The sequence below is a fragment of the Eretmochelys imbricata genome, chromosome 3, assembly GCF_965152235.1.
Source record: "Eretmochelys imbricata isolate rEreImb1 chromosome 3, rEreImb1.hap1, whole genome shotgun sequence".
NCBI lineage: Eukaryota > Metazoa > Chordata > Testudines > Cheloniidae > Eretmochelys > Eretmochelys imbricata.
Genome location: NC_135574.1, coordinates 163,364,315 through 163,379,137, shown reverse-complemented (window position 1 = coordinate 163,379,137; position 14,823 = coordinate 163,364,315). Strand labels below are relative to the sequence as shown.

The 14,823-nt window shown below is 40.6% G+C and overlaps 1 protein-coding gene across 1 annotated transcript in view; it reads right to left on the bottom strand.

The window, feature by feature from the left end:
- Positions 1–11,086, bottom strand: part of ESRRG (estrogen related receptor gamma) — a 437,341-nt gene extending 426,255 nt beyond the window's left edge. Inside the window, exon 1 of the mRNA XM_077811943.1 lies at positions 10,995–11,086. The gene's annotated coding sequence lies outside the window, so the exon portion shown is untranslated. The remainder of the gene's footprint in view (positions 1–10,994) is intronic.
- Positions 11,087–14,823: the final 3,737 nt, after the last annotated feature.

The window sequence follows — 14,823 nt, the reverse complement described above, 5'->3', positions numbered from 1 at the left end:
GTTATTTATGTAACTTCACTCTATGTAAATAAATGCCATGTCCCTTAACTTTCAGTAGCACTGGCATGAGCAAGAAAAAGGAGGCCAAAGGAAAATGCCAGTGCTAAAGCACAAAGGGCTTTCTTAGTAGTCTCTTCTCAGACAAAGCACAAACCAGAAAATAAAATAAAATAAATAAAACCAATAAAGCCAACTGTCTAACGGAGCAGGCTTAACCATACTTAACTGTTTTATAACACTTTTCATCCAGAGATCTCAAAGCGCTTTACAAAAGATAGAGCCAGGAATGGAGCCACAACTCTCAGTCTTTTGTCCCATCCACTGGACCACACTACTTCCTTTAGGTGTATGCACATCTTGACTGGCAAGGGGAGATGCACATGTGCACCAAAGGGCAATATTTTGCCTCATAAATTTACAATTGATCGCTTGCTTTTATTAACTTGTTGTTCCAAATATCTTGTGCTTAAATTAATAGATCACAATGCACTTATTTTATTCCATGTAACATTGCATATATAGGCAATATAGCACATAGGACATGATCTTCCTTTCAGTTACACAAGAGTGAGAGGATAATCAGGCCTATAAATTTGATTTACTTTCATCATCCCAAAGACTTTTCAAATCTCTTATATACAGAAGAAAATAGAATTTCCCTGACCATCAACACAAAATAAAAAATTCCTGCAATATCATAGAGGTTTTATTAAAAATAGGGAAAGGTCAGTACTCCCCCCCCCCCAAAGAAATAGCCAAAGCTTGTAGGAATTATTACAATACAATAAGAAAAGGAGTACTTGTGGCACCTTAGAGACTAACGAATTTATTTGAGCATGAGCTTTCGTGAGCTACAGCATGCTCAAATAAATTCGTTAGTCTCTAAGGTGCCACAAGTACTCCTTTTCTTTCTGCGAATACAGACTAACACGGCTGTTACTCTGAAACCTACAATACAATAGTTTCTTTATGAAATTCAATCCGACAAAAAAACAAACAAACCCACAACAAATAAAAACCTGGATAAACTGAAAGTTTCACTTTCAGTTTAGCTGAGGCTTTTCTTAAGAACTGTCAGGCACTAGATTTAGTACAGAACATATAAGTAAAACATGCCTTATCAACTGCATTTTCAGATCAGAAAATTACTGACTTGATCATTGGACAAGTTCTGGTCTCAGATACACCTGCGGAAATCTGGAGTAAGTCCACTAACGGCAATGGATTTACTCCAGATTTACACCACTGTAACTGAGATCAGAATTTGGCCTGTGTCTCTGGATTTTGAGTCTTTGTTGAATAACAAAATTCAGTATTAAGTATACATGGGCAACTGACACAAGAGAGATAACCAAAATATAATCTTTTTGTACATACAAAAAAAAATACATATCCAACCTCTGTGTCTGTGTTTGTAACCAAGGCATAGTTGTACTGGGGGAAAAAAAAAAAAAAATCTAGATTTTACCGGTGGCTCTCTCTGGTTAGAAGTATTGGCAACTGAATTCACTGAATTAAAGGGAAACTTGTAGTGCCTCTTTTAGTTAACGCTTTTCACTTTTCCACAATGGGTAATCTAGCACTGGAATTAAGAGCCTTCCTAAAATGGATTCCCCTTGTGTATGAATTCATTTCATTTGCTTTATTCTTATATTACTCCATTTTTATTTACACAGAACATTTTGGCTTTTTTTAGCATGTTGTCATGATCTTCTCTCTTTCCTCATCTACCTGCCAACCTCAGAGGATCAGTATTAAAATAACCATATTTAAAAAAACAGTACCTTCCTATGTAAGAGACCTTACAGACGGGGAAAGGATATAAAGCGGAGAGGTTCCCCACAGTCTCTACCTATTAAAGCCCACAGCTTACCAACAGCCTTACAGCAGGCCACATTTCAGTGACAGAGAACAGGGCACTTCATTCAATTTTGCTGGGATGAGTGGTGTTGGTAATGCTCCCTCTTTACATTTCAGATCTCACCATTTGCAGAAAAGTCCACAACATTCAGTTGCTCAAAAGCATACTACAGCATTATATAATGATCAGAGGCATTCTTTCATGGAGAAACAAAACTGGCTCCAAAACACAATTCAGTGAAGAAATGAAGGATGGTGGGGGTGGGAAAGACAGCTTTTACTTAGGTGCTCAGTTAACAATGGATTAAAAAGAAAATTAATTCTTATCAGTCTCAGTTAAGAATCATTTAAATCCATCCTATCTGGCTGCATGCTACCTTCCTTAAAATATTTTCTGCCATTACCAAAAAAGGAATAAGTTTCCTTTCATCAAATGGCTTAAGGGGAGGGGGGAAAGTCCTTGAAAAGAGTAATGGAGGTAAGCAGAAGGAAGGATTCAGTAAACTGCCAACCAAACAGAAGCACTCTGCTATCTCCCACTGTGAAGTAATAGTATCTGGGCTATAGATATGTTTGTCAAACATATCTATAGCACAGATAATTAAGTTAGTGCAGCAAACTATCTCCACGCTTTGAAGTGTTCATGCAGTTGGTATACTAACCTTTCCTTCACCTGGTAAGTTAAGCTCACCATCTCCTCACACATATTTGCAGGCTTGTGACCTATACTCCATCCTCATTAGCACATCATTTATGGTAGCTAACCGTGCTGGAACTGATATTCAAGGTTTTGTTATAAATAAAAGTGATTAAAAAGGGAGCCTAAATACAGCCTTATATCAGTGAGAAATACTTTGTATGTCTATAACACCTTTCGCCCAAGACGCCCAAAGCACTTTAGAAACACTAACTAAACTGCACAATACTCCTACAAGGTAGATATTTATTATTATTATCATCATCATCCCTATTTATAGATCTATTTTATTATTAGTGTCCAAAAGTCTTAACTCCCTGTCCACTGATCGTTAGAACTAAAACACATTCTCTCCTTGTTAGTCAAAGCAAATACTTTTAATAGTTAATAAAATCACTGCAGATATCTCAATTGCTATGCAGAAATCACATAATGTGATGGGCAAGATTATAAAATAGAAGGATCTAAAGACCGTCTATGACATGGGTAAAGCATGCAGCTCTTCCCAAGTGAATTCTTTTCAGCTGTCTGAAGCAGAATTGCATCTGCTATTGTGAGAAAGACTATCCCACCCCTTGGTAAGTCTGGAGTACCCCTTACTGCTAATATATGCTTTCTTTTGCTGCTAAGAACATTTATTTCTAGTGAGATTTTTAAACGCCTTGATATCTTCCATTTCAGTTTTGGTAACAACCTAAGTATCTGATGCTAGACCAGCTTGGAATAGTCAAATCTAAGACCTGCTAAATTTATAGTATACCTCTCCCACAATGGGGCTGCACCTTTTGGGATTAATGGGGCTGAAAAATCCTAATGTAGACAAGGCCATAAAGGACAATGTGAGAAAGTCTGCACTGCAAATCTCCTTGTAATACCTGTCCTGTGGGAAACAGAGGCTTTTATTCTCCAGGGACACCAGACAGACATCTTTCGTGAGCACTTTAAAACATTCCCTTGATAAAATTAACAGAAAAACCTCTTGCTGCTTTTTGTTTGTTGCCATACTGTGCCTTTGTCTTTTTTTTTTAAAACCAGTTCTTAATTATATTTATAGTCCCCAGTGTTTCAATCTATCGGGTAATAACTGGCCCTCTGCAGTTAAATTAGACCTTATTTAAGTAGGACAAAATGTCTTGCCTGTGGTTTGTATTTGTATTCCACCAGGAGTCTGAAACCATGAAACAACCAATAAAAAAATATATCTGAAAAGAGTCAAACAACAGACTTTCCCTCTTACCTTGTAAACTTCAGCAGGTTCTAAAGCCACTTTCAAAGAGAGAAAGTAAGAACTACAGGTCTCAGAAACATGCCTTGACAATAAGACCTCTTGCTTTTGCCAGGGATTTAGCCAGCCTTAGAAACAGCATTTTACCTGCAGTGAAGTGAAACACCAATCCTGACAGGTAACCAAGGAGCCCACACTACAGAGAGCTGCTTTTAAACACAGCTATGGTGAGCAAAGGAGACCAAACTTCCTCACACATGCAAACTCAAGATTTAATTTTCTGCAAGATTACCCACAATAATTACAAGTTTCTGTAATTTATCCTTAAAAGCTTGTGACTATAGGATCCATAGGAATTGATCTTTTATCTTTTACCTCTATGCATATCATGTTTAATACAGTTTACCAGTTTAACACGGAGAATATTTTCCATTAATTTCTAGAGTTACTAAACTGAACCTTAACTAAAATTAAGTTGACTATTAAAAGCTCAATGAGTAACCCAATGAACAGAGGTGCTGTCTATAGGGTTTAGCAAACATGCCGCAGTAAGTGTTCTGGCAGTTACCAAGACAGAGCATCTGCTGACCAGCATGCGTTTTCTGTTGGCTACATGCATTAACCATACATACGTTAACCATTAGTTTGACGTTCTAAAAGCAGTGACCAGATTTCTGCTGCTCTTGGCCTGCAATTGTTTTTTTTAATGCAACCTATATCACTCCATCTAATTTGTGCCACTGAATGTAGAATTTTAACATCTTCAGGGAAAACCAGAAAAAGACTTTCTGCAGCAAAAGTCTAAACATATTTGGCTGATTGCAGCCTGTATTTCACAAACAAAAGGGGTGATCTGGAAAATCCATTCTGAAAATGAGCATCACATACAACACACCACCACTGATGGACTTTACAAGATAGTGTGTCCTTGAAATGCTGTAGTTAGTTCCATTCAAATAACCAAACTGAAATATTTCTTTTGACTCGTGTATCAGTTTGCATAGTCTTACGATACCAAAATTAACTCACTAGAGTTCATATATGCTCTTTTGTAAAGAGGAGTTTATTGGATTGAAATCTACAGGCCAGTTTACAATACATACGCTACCACTTAAACTTAACTGATCTACGTATAACACAGTTGTTCTAGAAATACGTGTGTAACATAACCAGAAGTCACCAGCTATTAGAGACCATCTTACAAATTTTGTTTAACTAAATGTATAGGCAGTTAAATTTTGGTAGAAACGGCGTTTTACTTGTGATGCAATTATTTTTAGGAGCTGCTATTACAGGTAAAGTTTGTTCACTACCTGAGAATCTCTCTAGCAAGAATTTTGTAAAATTGCAAGCTCTTAGGTGCAAAGACTATCTGTTTGCAGTGGTGCTAGGACTAGGGATGCTGGGGCTGCTGCCACACTCCCTGACTTAAAGTAGTAATAACCAACACATGGTTTCCATCAGCAGCATCCCACTATACAAATTGTTCCAGCACCCCTGTCTGTTTGCATAACTTCTAGGCCAGCAGGCACTACCCTAGTACAAATAATAAATAATAATAGAATAATTTCTTAGGTTCAGAGTTGTCGCTCACAGGATTATACCCATGGAAGTAAACAATAACACTGTATGGCCATGTCTACACTACTGGTAGATCAGCACTGCTGCAATCAATGCAGCGGGGGTCAATTTAGTGGGTCTAATGAAGACCCACTAAATCAATGGCAGAGCACTCTCCAGAACAAGAAGAATAAGGTACGTCAATGGGAGAGCATCTCCCATCGATGCAGCGCAGTGTAGACACCGCAGTAAGTCAACCTAAGCTACATCGACTCCAGATACGTTATTCACGTAACTGGAGTCGCATAACTTAGGTCGACTTACTGCACTAGTGTAGACAAGGCCACAGCTATAAGAAGTTCTAGAAGTGTAGATGCAACCTAAGGAAAAAAAATATCTACCCAGTTCAGCTACTCAAGATGAACTAGAAAAGCAGGAACCTTCATGAGGAGAGGGAAAAGTTCATTTCTCAGGGTCGCCTGAAATCCAGAGATGAGGAGGGAAAAGGCTGTTACCTGTTAATCTGGACTGGAGAGAAAAGTAAAAGACATTTATAAAAATGTGGATAAAAAAGGTCAGTTGAAAGAAAGAAAGAACTGAAGCCATATTACAATAGGTTCGATAAATATGACCCCACAAAAGCTATAACATGTATAATAATATAGAAGGTCCAAATGAACTCATAGAGCAGTATGTGACAGAGGTAAAGCTATTAGCTAAAGACAGTTTAAGGAGACATCAGTTTGGGACACGACAGTGTCTGGGCCTATTTGAACAAAAATACATGAAAGTCTGATGATAACTCAAGACACTGAGCTGGAATAAAATAGTAGATATTGCTAGAACACATGAAATAGCACAAGTAGAGCTAAAAATCAGTGCTGGCATAGGATCACCTTCTCAGCTACTTCTGAGCCATTGTTTCATTTTGCCTTCACAAAACACCACTCCAAGCCAAGTCATCATCCAGCTACGGCTCTGAAAAAGCTTAAGGCCAAGATCTTCAAAGGTGACTAGCGATTTGGGTCCCCAACTTGAGACCCCTTAAAGGGGACTGATTCTCAGAAAGCCCTAAGCACCACCCATCCTCGGAAAAATCAGGCCCCTTTAAAGGGGTCTCAAGTTCAGCCCCTGATAAGAGAGGTGCCCAAAAATCACTAGTCACTTTTGAAATTCTTAGCATAAGACTAAACAGGTCCAACAGCCCAGTTTTAACTACAAAACACTAAAGCCTTATCAGGAAAGAGAAAGCGTGTGCATGCAGAATCCTGATGGCCAGTCTGGCACTGTTTGTCTATGCCAGTTTATCATCTGGTACAGACAAACAATGGAAGAATATTTCAGCATAATCAAACACGTGCTCAAGTCAGAAGAAGTTAATTTTAATCCAGCTGGTTCTGATTATTACTCTGTTTCTAGACCACAAGACAATTTTATTGTCCTGCAGAACATAACACCTTTGATGACCCCAGAAAAGAAGTAAATTTGAAAAGCAAAAAGAAATTAAAAAAAAAAAAAAAAAGACAACTGAAATCATTATGGGCCCAATTCATTGCCCACTGAAGTCAACAGGAGCCTTCCACTGACTTCAGTTGGATAAGGCCTGTGTTATCCATACAAGTTGTGCTGTAAAACCACATTAGAAATTGAATCTACAAATACTGTATTGTTATAAATACTGTTAATATTTGAAACATGTAGGAATTTAAATAGCAATGTTCTGAAATATTTGATGACTAGATATTTGGTGATGGCTGCTTAGTGGTCCATATGAAATGAATTTGTGGCTTCAGTCCAGTCCCTGGTAGTCAGGCGCCCACTTAAAAGTCACCAACACATTTTTTACCCTTTTTGGCAGCCTCCACAGAACAAGCCAAGTACTGAGTGAGCTTGGATATTGAATCACTCTCTCATCCCTCCAGGTGGTACTTCCAAACCTATTTTGACTCAGTTTGCAGAAGCTTACACTAACATGACCAGGAACGTATAGTTATCAGGACTGTCCATCTGGTATTTTCACATGCAAAAAAATCAAAAACAAACATTCCTCAAGTGCTAACATGTTGGTACCCTAGACACTGAAAAAGTAGCAAAAGTTCAGTTAAAATAAAAAACCAGCTGGACTACCCATCCCAACAGATTTGTTTCTTTTTTTTTTAATTGCAGATCAGCTGTAGGGATGTTTACAAGATGCAAGGCTGCCATCAACTATATTATTAATTATTAATACTTAATGGTAATCATTGATTACTTTCAGTGTGTACTAAAAATGTGCTCTATCTTGTGTTCTACGATTAAAAAAAAAAAAAAAAAAGAAAAGAAAAGAAAAGAAAAAACTTGTGTGCCCTGAATCTTCACTAAGTGTTATGTGTCTGCGTCTCAGTTTCAAGTATGCAAAGAGGTTTTCTGGTAACTTCGGCTCAAAATAGACTTCTCTTTCTGTGTAGGTTCTTTTTGGTGCCCATCACTTTTGTCTATGAATCCTGGACCAGTGACAGGAAAACTTTCCAATTCTGCCTGTTGGAAAAAGTGCTTTGTCATCCCATTCTCTAACTTCTCAAAGTTTTAAGTCATAAATCCAATATCTTCTTCAAAGTACATCAGATAGAGAAAAACTGATGTCACCGTCAGTAAAGATACCCACTTGAAACAAAGGAAGGCGGTCACTTGCCCCATGTTTACAGGGTCCCTGAAGCCATACTGCACATGTCTGATCCTGAATTCTTTGTTATCTTCTAGACGGAGACCTCTTTGATACATTCAAAAGATCACTGCTTCTGCCAGGCCCAATAATATGAATGTATTTCCTGTTTTTTTGTTGAATAATTAACACACGTTAGGGGGGAGGCAGTACTGTTTTATAATTTATTTGGATAATAGTCTTGATTCTTCTCCGAACATTTTAATTTAATTCTAGATCTCTGTCAGTCTGTGCATGAAAAGTTGTATTGTATCTTCACTCTTAAATCACCCTTTTTTTGGAGGGGGGGGGAGGTATGTTAGGGCCTGATTTGCACATTTTTAAAATACTATTTTGTCTCAAAAATCATATTTTCCCCCCTCTTTTCTGTGCGCTACTGAAATCTTAACACTTACACAATTCAAACAATGACAAAGGTCTTTGTTGTATTTGACAGATTTTTCTGACATACCTATCTAATCAGAGAGCTCTCCTTTTACTTGCCTTTCAAATGCACTTCTTTTCAATAGAAGTCGGACTAACAGGGCCTATATGTAGTGAGTGGCCTGTTATTGTTACATGTGGGCTAAATCCTACTCTCCTTATGCACACAAGGAGTCCCACTGATGTCAGTGGGACTACTCAAAAGAGTAAAGCAAACAGGATTTGTCCCTTTATCTAGCTATATACTTTTTAATTGTAACCCTGTGCGCCTGACATATGCTGGTCAATTCTAACAGGGTGATGATAAATAATACAAAACACTTCCTGGCTGAAATCTCCATATATTGTCATTACTGATATGACACAGCTGTGTGTGACACTTTACAGTCATAGAAATAAGTCAAGTTCCCTGCTCAAGGAGCTTACAGTTGCATTCATCCAAATAACATTATGACATAAGTACAAGAAACCACAGAGAGTTGATAGAGGGGTGACAAAAACAATAGAAGAGGGTTAAAGTTCTTAGGGGAGGGTTTTTTGGGATGTGAGAGTTGTGGACTTAGTTTTACAATCATTGGAGTTGTTATCTGACAAAGTTCTTGGGTATTTTTGTTTGGTTTTATTATTATGTTCTGTTTTTACAAACTCTACATGGTTAGCACAGGCGTGGCAAAGGGAAGCACCCTAGATTAATGGAGGATAATAGTTGAATGTTGTAGGCTTTGAGGAAGGGGGAAATGATCATACAGACACACATGTCTACATATACACACATGGAAAGGGATTTGGTTAAGGTTAGAATTTGTGAGTGATGAGGCACATGACAGTCAGGAGTCAGCAAAGGTTTGGTGGGATGGAAAATCTTGAGATAAGACACACACTGCTCACACGATCTGCATGTGCCTATCATCATGCAGTATTATACTAGCTGACACCATTGGTTTAATCAATTCTCCAAAAGACAGAGGCTATAAATTAAGACTAGGGATTGGGAAACGGTGAATGAGAAATGAAAGTCATAACACTTAAAACCTCCACGATAGATATAACCTATTATCCTTCTTATCAAAATACCAAAACTTCTATTTTGCAATTTAATTTAAGCATTAATTGACTGTTTCTTTAAATTACAAAGATCTTTTGTATAGTAACTTACCCACTAAGGGCCTGATCCTACAAATACTTATGCATACTCTTAATTGTAAGCATGAGTAGTCACACTGATTTTTAGTTTAATGGGACTACTCACAGGAGTTAACCATGTGCATAGGTGTTTTCAGGATCATGGCCTAAGTCATAATATGAAATTAAACAGAAACATTTCCTGAGAGTGTTTTTTCCCCTTCAGTGGATCTAGTGCAACAGTGGGGCTGGTGGAGATATACAGTTTAAATTGAACCTGAAAAATTGAAATACTTTCCCTTTAATACTGAATACAAGCTGATACGGTGTCACATGACCTTTACCGTAATTTCTATTAAAATCATTTCATGTCTGGTTGATTCTGCTACCCTGGCTCATTTGTATTGTTTACAACAAGTCATTGCACCCGGCAGTTAGTGGTGGCTGAATCCATGGTTACCAGTTTTTACATTCACTAGTTAAATGGAATGCAGCTCTTCTGTGAGTTTCATGGAGAAAGCTCTTAAGAAACCACAATCCAGCTATCAATCAGGCTAACCTAGGAGAAATTAATCTTATAAACATAAGTATTGTTGCATATTAAAAATTTATAGAAAGGGAGCTCAAGGCTTTTATTAGTTGTAGTTGCAAGAGTGAAGGTGTTGAGATCTGACTTAGTGCATAGGAGAGTTAGGTTCTATGGTCTACATCTGACATTCATCCATGTTGTGCCTTCTCTAGCTTTCAAGGCTAATAAAACTATCCTTTTTTAAGCTTTTAAATCTTGAGCACTTATTTTACCAGGCATGTGCCTGGAATATAAATAATGCTTAAACACAGGTCTAACCACACTGCAGTCCCAGCAAAGTAACTTGAACAGACACAGACAAGATAGTAAAAAACAGAATAGACAGCACTGAGTAGAATTCAATTAAGACAAAACAACAGTAGAATGTTCTTTACTAGTAAATTAAGCCAGCAAACTAATATGTTTTATTGCTCTTAAGGACTACGTGAACTAATTCTACTTGTCCTGTTATTTACTGTTCGTTGTGGGGTGCGGTTGAAAAAACAAACAAACAAAAACTTATTTACAAGATGGAGACGACACACATTTATAATGCCTAATACTATAAGAAAAGTTCTCTACTGTTTGCTGGCTACAATAATTCTCCCACAAGATACAGGAGAGCAACAAACAGTTAAATCAAACATATTACTAGCTCATCTACTGCAAAGTCACTGTATCAGAAGCCCGAATTGATTTGTTTCCTCAGAACGAATTGAAAAAGAATGTAACATAACGTCTGGAAAAAAAATCCCTACTGCACTGCTAATCGGATATTGTATAATGGTTGATTGCAGCTTTGCACTGTGCTATTGTTGCCTAAATCATACATACTTACAGGTTCTGGGTTCTTCCAAGAGTTTGGTGCAGTTTCAAGGACAAATGTCTTAAGGAAGTCTTTCTACTGTGCAGCAATGATCCTAGCTCTGATCTGATTACATGAGCAAAATGCTAAATCGGACAATAGAAAGGAAACTTCCTGTGTAAAGAAGAAATCTTGGAAAGTCTCAGGGTTAAAAAGGCTGCTTAAATGTGCTGGTTGATTTGCTCCCTAGTTGTGTATACACAGTAGCAGCTGATCTCTGTTTGCAGCCCTGCAGAAAGAACCCTTTACTGAAAACCAATGGCATCACATTTCACTGGAGCTAGTGCCAAGCTCTGGGGAGCAAAGCAACCCTGGACAACTTCACACAATTAAAATAAGTGGGTTTGCTGTATGTCCAGGAGGACTTTTAAAATTGTGTATTTACTGTGTCACTTTTGCTAACAATGAGCTGAAATCCTGCAGTCCTTAATCATTCCTGATACAAGCAAAACTCCCATTCATTTCAATGGGGTTTTGTCAAGACTGAGCAAGGAGTGTAGTATTTGTCAAAGTATGTTTTGCTTTGTCTTGATTGTGGTCTTTGCAGGTGATAAGGTGTTAGCTGTGCCCTAAGGCACTTTATGTGTTGGAACTGTTATAGCAGGTGCTGTACACAACCTGTGTTTGTCCTAAATTCATTCTGACCCTGTCTTACATCAGTCACACTCTTTTCTTAGCTTTCTTTCAGATATAGAGCAAATGATTTGTTTTTTTCTGCTTTCCCCACCAGTGTCCTATGTCAAACTTTCTGGGACAGTCCTACTAGAATAAAATCCTCCGATTCCAAAAACCGAAAACTTTGCAAGGATTCAGGAGCCTGTTTCAGAGCCAAACTGCAGAGCTGGTTACTATTTTTATAGCAGGCTTAACCAAAACTTCAGATCCAAACGCTCCATAACTTGGGGAAGGAGAAAGTTCAGAATCATGATGTGGTGGGTCTCAATTTCTTAGTGATGTCCAAGTAAGCAAACAAACCCAGAAAAACAACATTTTGAAACAGTCCGCAGGAGCTATATGGACTTCTGTGGTAAGGAGCTGCAACTCAAACTGAGCAACACACTTTCTGGGTAATTATTTTTGTTATTATTAATCATGACTTTTTTACTGTAACATTTAGCCCTGGATAATGTTCCAAATAGTAACTGGAACATGCATACATTGCAGTTAGAACATGACCGAACAGCATGTCAGGTGCTTTTTTTAAAAAGGGGTCAGTTTTCTCTTTTCTGGGCCACAAACATGAAAATCAAAGTGAAATGTAATACGGTTCAATTTTTAAACATAATCATAGAGTCCAGTTAAGAAGAGTTATTGTGTATTTTATTCTGGACATTTGCAAGATAGTTTATGATCACTTAGATCAGCGGTTCTCAAACTGTGGGTCAGGACCCAGGGTGGGTCATGACCCCATTTTAATGGGGTCGCCAGAACTAGCATTAGACTTGCTGGGACTCAGCGCTGAAGCCTGAGCTGCACCCCCACCTGGGGCAATGGGGCTCAGGCTGCAGCCCACTCTCCCCTCACCTGGGCGGCAGGGCTTGACCTGCAGCTCCCTTCCCCCCACCCAAGGCGGCAGGGCTCCGACCCTCCCCCTAGCGCAGGGTCATATAGTAACTTTATTGTCAGAAGGGGGATCACGGTGCAATGAAGTTTGAGAACCCGTGACTCAGATTATTCAACACCCCTTCCCCTGTTAGGCACTATGACTGTAGTAGTTAGTAGTATATTGTGTTATTTCTCTAATATTCTGAACTTTGTTCCAAAGGGCAGAAACCAAGCCATGTTCAAGAACTCAAACAGCACAATAATTGAGATTCTATGTATATCTGATATACATACATGAGTGTGCACATTGTACATACCTGCATGTAAAATTGGGGTTCACGGTTATGTGGGTGTTAGGGTGACCAGGTGTCTAGTTTTTGACCGGTCAAAAAGGGACCCTGGCGGTTCCAGTCAGCACTGCCAACTGGGCCATTAACGTTCCATTCAGGGGTGCTGCCCAGCTAAGGCAGGCTAGTCCCTACCTGTTCTGACACCGCGTTGTGCCCCGGAAGCAGCCAGCAGGTCTGGCTCCGAGGCGGGGGGGAAAACGGGGCCATGTGCTGCCCCCACCCCAAGTGCCAGCTCCGCACTCCCATTGGCTGGGAACTGGCCAATGGGAGCTGGAGAGGCGGTGCCTGCGGGCAAGAGCAGCATGCAGAGCCACTTGTGTACCTCCACCTAGAAGCCCAACCTGCTGCTGGCTGCTTCTGGGGTGCAGCACGGTCCGCAGTGCCAGGACAGGCAGAAAGCCTGCCTTAGCCTCCCCCCGCCTGCTGCACCGCTGACTGGGAGCCGCCAGAGGTAAGCCCACGCCCCAACCCCACGTTCCAATCCCCTGCCCCAGCCCTGCCCCCCAACCCAGAGCCCTCTCCTGCACTCCAAACCCCTCATCCTTGGCCCCATCTGAGAGCCTGCAACCCCACCCCAGAGCCCTCACCCCCCCCCACACCCCAACCCCCTGCCCCAGCCCAGAACCCCCTCCCACACCCTCAACCCCTCAACCCTGGCCCCACCCCAGAACCAGAACACCCAGCCAAGAGCCCTCACCCCCTCCCATACCCCCTGCCTCAACCCGCAGCACTCTTCTGCACTCCGAATCCCCTGGCCCCACCCCCCAGCCTGGAGCCCCTTTGTGCACCCCAAACCCATCAACCCTGGCCCCAGGACAGAGCTCACACCCCCAGCTGGAGCCCTCACCCTCTCCCCCACACCAACTCCCTGCCCCAGCCCCCTCCTGCACCCTGAATCCCTCATTTCTGGCCCTACCCCAAAGCCCGCACCCCCAGTTAGAGCCCTCACCCCCTCCCGCACTCCAACTCCCTGCCCCAGCCCAGTGAAAGTGACTAAGGGTGTGGGAGAGCAAGCCACCAAGGGAGAGGGAATGTAGGGAGCATGGGAGGGGGCCTTGGGGAACGGATGAGAAAGGGGGCGGGGCCTTGGGGAAGGGGTGGGGCGGGGCCTTGGGGAAGGGGTGGGGCTAGGATGTTTGTGAGATTAGACAGTTAGCAGCCCTAGTGGGTGTATTACTGGCCTGATTTTCAAAGGTTCTCAGCACCTTTGAAAAATCAGACTGCTTGTTCCTTGAATTTTTTTAATCAATCTGATCGGTTAAGAAAGTTGTCACCTGTCCCAAATTACAATGGTAACAGACAGTCTGTATCAAGACCATCATTAACATCCAACATATATATCCTCCTCCACATTCAAATAATTGCTGCGTTCCCAGAATTTCCTGCAGGAGGAGAGGAGCTTGTCAGCTCCTGGAGTGTCTCCACTGGGAAAATGAGTTAACATCTCCTGTTGGGGAGAGAAATCTCTTTGGCCCTGAAGAGAAAGAGTCAGTGTGGTGCTACTAACTGAGAACTCAGGAGACCTGGTTCTGCTGTGTGACCTTGAACAAAGCACTTTACCTCTCTGATCCTGCATCATTAAAGTCAAAAGGAGCTTTGCCATTGACTTCAGTGGGAGCAGAGTCTCTGTGCCTCAGTTTCTCCATCTGTGAAATGGAGATGCTTGGGAGGAAGACAATGGACTGCAACTCAGAGTTCAACTCCTGGTTCTGCCACAGTCTTCCCCTGTGACTTGGGCAAATCACTATTGCTTCAGTACCCAATATTCTTCTTATGTTATATCCTCTTCTCCCACCCTTTCTCTATCCTATCTATTTTGATTGATCTTTTCAGGGCAGGATTTGTCTCTGATTTATGCATATGTACAGTGCCCCGTGCAATGGGACCCTCTTGTCAGTTGGGATCCA